The sequence below is a fragment of the Phragmites australis genome, chromosome 4 (assembly GCF_958298935.1).
Source record: "Phragmites australis chromosome 4, lpPhrAust1.1, whole genome shotgun sequence".
NCBI classification, from domain to species: Eukaryota; Viridiplantae; Streptophyta; class Magnoliopsida; order Poales; family Poaceae; genus Phragmites; species Phragmites australis.
Window position 1 is genome coordinate 16,871,371 of NC_084924.1, and position 5,182 is coordinate 16,876,552.

Sequence of the window (5,182 nt, forward strand, 5' to 3'; positions counted from 1 at the left end):
ATTTTTTTTGAACACCCACTTTTATCCCACGGGTTTGTAACCATAAGGTTTTTCTATGACTTCTCAAGTGCCGTTGGCGAGAATAAAATATATTTCACTAAGAACTGTTTTCTTCTAGTAGTATGTATCCGGTTATACATACGCTTCTGAAATAGACTTAAGAGTATCATTCACAAGGTACATTATGAAATCATCACCAAATAATTTTTTTTTGTTCTTTGTCTCTTGCTCCTTCTTGTATCTCACTATCATCCTCCTCAAGAACTTGCTCATGTGTATGTTCAAAATATTCAAATGGTATAATAGAATCGGGATTATCTCAAAAGTTTGACTGTAAGTGCTATATAGATCCTTCATAGAAAACATGCTCTCAAAGAAAGTTGCATCTCGAAAATACATAATTGTATCAATACATATGTCAAGTACCTCATATTTAACTACTAAAAACTATACACAATGCTTCGATGAGCGTACCCATAAATACTCAATCTATTATTTTAGGTCCTACCTTACGCTTTTTAGTTATTGGTACATTGATTTTCGTCAAGCTCCCCGAAGTGCATAAATAAGAAAGTGACGATTTTCTTCCTTCCCATTTTTGATATGGGGGTTTCTCCTTATTCTTGGTAGGAACTCTATTTAGAACATTACATGAGCTCAACAAGACCTTCTCCCACCATGCCTAAGTAACCCCGCAATGTCTAACATAACATTAACTAAATTAATAAGGTTGTGATTCTTTCTTTCGACAACCATATTCAATTGGAGTGAATAGGGTGACGCTCATGAATAATATCATGTTCCTCATAGAATAAGTCAAAGTCAATAGATAAATATTCTCACCACGATCCGACAGAAGTCTTTTGATTTTTCCTTCTAATTGATTTTCAAATTATGCTTATATATTTTAAATAATCTATAGCCTCACATTTTGTTTTCAATAGATATACATAACAAATTTAGAAGCATCATCAATCAAAGTAATGAAATATTTTTGCTACCATTCATCAACACACTATTCATTTTGCAAAGATATGAATGTATAAGTTCTAAAAGTGCCAAAATTCTCTCCTTGGTAGCCTTGCGAGGCTTACGAGATTGCTTGGATTGCACATAAATTTGGAACTAAGAACATGTGACAACGGAAAATTTTGGAATTAAAATTATACTGGAAAGCCGAGATATACAACCAAGATTTATATGATATAACCATGAATGCCAAACGCTAGCCTTATCTCTATTAACATTGCTACAAATATGGTTCATAATTTTATTGTAGAAATCAGAAAGGGAAAAGTAGAACAAGCCTTCACACTTATAGCCTTTACCAATAAAAAATTGATGTTTCGACACAACTATTTTATTGGACTTAAATACCACCTTAAACATGTCTCTACAGAGAAGGAAACCTCTAACTAGATTTTTAATTACTAAAGGGCATGCTACATATTCCTCAGCTGCACGATCTTTCTTAAAGTAAACTTCATATCTACTATACCAACACTATGAATATAAGCATATGACCCATTCTTCTTTAGGAAGGAAGATCCCGAGGAGTCTGGTATAAAGAAAACATTGAAATATTAGCATACATACGTGTATATTAGCCCAAATATCAATCCACCAATTGGTAGATTGACTCACTGAAAGAACAATATCTAAATTATCATACCCTGTAATTCCATCTTTAGTGTCACCAATGGTCATGTATACAACTTTTGGGTTATGTGCGGATTAATCTCTCTTCCTTTGCGGTTTGCACATTTCTTGGCCTAATGTCCAAGCTCACCTCACACAAAGCAATATTTTAATCACCTATGTTCATCATCTTCTTCTTGAAGTTGTAGTTTGTTTGGCCTTGCTATTTTTCCCCTTTGAACTTGCCTTGAGAGAACTATTGCACCATGTTGGCACTAGAATGTTCTCACCCTCTTTTTTATTCATATCCTTAGTCTGAGATTTTCCCTCAACACCAAGAGATACGATCTAACTCTCAACAGAGATTTTTTGCCTTTTGTGTTTTAGAGCAGTGATGAAGTTCCTCCATGAAGGAGGTAATTTGACAATGACGCTCCAGCTACAAACCTGTTGAGATCGAATTTCTTTACAATGCACTATATCTCATGGTCCTACTAGACACAGAACGACTATCAATCATTTTGCAGTCATGATACAGCTCTATGATATACATTTTATTGTCTGCATCTGATGCACCGAATGTAGTATTCAGTACATCTCACACCTCTTTTGTATCTTTTATGTGCATATACAAATCACAAAGATAATAAACAAGACACTAAAAATACATCCTATAAAGAGTGTCTTGGCATTCTCGAACGCCTTTTTCTGTTCTGGAGTAAGGGTTCCTTCACGTTTGCCAGACACAACCCAATATATATTCATAGTCGTAAGCCACATAATGGCTTTGACCTGCCATATCTTATAAAGTGTACGTTCGCAAATTTATCTGGCCTCAGTGCATCAACAAAACTAGAGGTTTTTGGATTGTTGGATAAAAGCGCACTTTTAGATTTAGTTTAATCACCCGAGAAATTATGAATTAGAACTAATAAAGTAGTCTAATAATAAAGCAAGAGTATATTACATGTATGTAACATGGCTACATATTTGTCCCTCTAATATACCTGATGACAGAAAAGTATGGAGTTCAGTGAACGTACCGGTCGATAGCGAGAAATGTAGAGGCACCCAAGATAATGATGCAGGTAACGAAGATGAAAATGACGTTAAACAAACAAATTTTGAGCCGTCGTGGTGAGCTCTTCACAAAAACTTTATTCATCCTTTCCCAGTTCAGGATCTCAAGGATGATGGGTTTCGGAGATCTACTCTCTTAATCGTTACACTAGTACAGTGGGATTGAGTAGTCTACCTGTGGTGACATACCAGAGATGAAGAGAAAAACCCTAACTTGTGTATATTCTTTTGTGGTGGTGTCCGGTAGGTATATATAGAGAAAATGACATAACGAGGTTTTCATATATAATTGTGTTGACCATTTTTCCATTTTTTCACATAGCAAAAGAATAATACTACAAAACGCTACGTAAGAAACTAACAAAGGAGACACAACACTAGTGATGGTTGCTCAATACGTATCACTAATGTCCTATTAGTGACGGATCCAATAAAAACGCGTCACTAATGTGTCTTTTGATCGGGATTAGATATAGACCCATCACTAATGAGTGGTCATTAGTGACAGGTCCTGTTGTAACATAACCCGTCACTAATGATAATAGTGGCAGGTCAAGTTGTGACTCGTCACTAATGAATAGGTCATCAATGACGGGTCATTCTAGGCCAGTCATTAGTGACGGGTCAAGTTGTGACCCGTTACTAATGATAAGGTCATCAGTAACGGGTCATCCTAGGCCACTCATTAGTGACGGGTCATTCTAGGCCAGTCATTAGTGATGGGTCATGTCGTGACCCGTTGCTAATGACTAGGTCATCAGTGACGGGTCGTCCCAGATCACCCGTCACTAATGATCCACTCATCAGTAATGGATCGTCCTATACTAGTTATTAGTGATAGGTCAACTTGTAATCCGTCACTAATGACCAACTCCAGTCACTAATGACGGTATTCGTAAATATTTTTTATTTTTTATTTTATTTTTCTCACCTCAGCAGCACTAGAATACGAAGTTCGGCAAAATTAGTTATTGACGGGTCATGATTATGACGCGTTACTAATAACCTTTGACAAAGAAGGTTAAAATGATAAGATATCCGATTTCTATTAGAATTACGTAATAGCAGAGGTGGTAAAGTGGCTACACATGTGAGGACAAGGTCGCTGGTTCGATTCCTGTAGAACGCAAATTTGAAAACAATGTGAAAAAGCGTGGCATGTGAGGCATATGGGATGGACCTGCGTTAGGATGGATCGGGTGAAAAAATATTGTTTGACTTTTTTGTGTTAAAAAAATACGAAAAATGTTCATCGATCATTAGTGATGGATCAAAATTACAATCCATCACCGATGTTTAGTCAATAATAATAGATCACGGTTACGACATGTCACTAATAACTAAACATTAGTGACGGGTCGCGATCATTACTTGTCACTAATGACCTCAATAGTGATGGGTCATCACCTGTTACTAATGACCTATCATTGGTGACACGATAAGAGTGATAGGTACATGATCCGTCACTAATGTCTGTTATCACCCGTCACTAATAATTCTTTTCAAGTAGTGAAAGAAGGCCGTACCTGTATAAGCTATTAAACCTGATTTTTTTATGCACATGCATCCTTCGCCTTGGCCTTGGCCTGGTGAGACCAGCGAGTACGCATACATGTTCTTCTAGTCCTCATGAGCTAAAGGGTGAATGAGATAACTCATTTTAAGTTGGTTTCCCTTCGTACTCACTTAGTAAGGTAAGACTAAAAATTAAACATCTCTTAACATATTTGGCATTTGAGATTTATCAAGAATAATTCAAATATTATGAAAAAAAACCCATATATCGTGACACTATTACACAGCTTGTTGCCGTCTAAATTATTGTATAGGTATTTATTGGTGTCTATAGCATTGCACCGGAGTGTTCTACACACAAGATGAACTTATATGCGAAACCTTGTTACTCGAAAGCACGATATGAACTGAAAATCTTACGTACGAAATGACATAATCAATTATTCACTTTAAAAAAAGTTGCGATCGAAACATTCAGTGCTGCAATCCAGCTTGCCGGCAACCTACCTAACAAAATGAATAAGTGAGTGTGGATTAAGTAAATCAACGCCGTTCTCGACACTGATTTCCTCGTCCACAAATTGCCCTCTTACCGATCGAAGAGGTAGTGTGTCCGTTCATCGTATAATCAATCAAACTTCCCTTTCAACAAAGCAAAAATGAACTCATTTTTCTGGAGCAGCAAAGAAGGTACCTGCTCCGGTCGGTTCTGCCGTTCTGGCGTCTCAATTAGTCGGTATCGATTCTTCACGTTTCTTTGGAAAAGGACATCTCTACTAGCTCTTCAAGCCTTGAAATAGAAGGCATGAGGTTTGCAATGCCACGTGTATCCTTGTATAACTATATTTTTAACCTCAACATACCTATTTAATATCGTATATGCGGATATCCATTCAGCATTTCAGCCCTGGAGATCCAGTATATTCCCATTATTTATTTGCCTAACCAA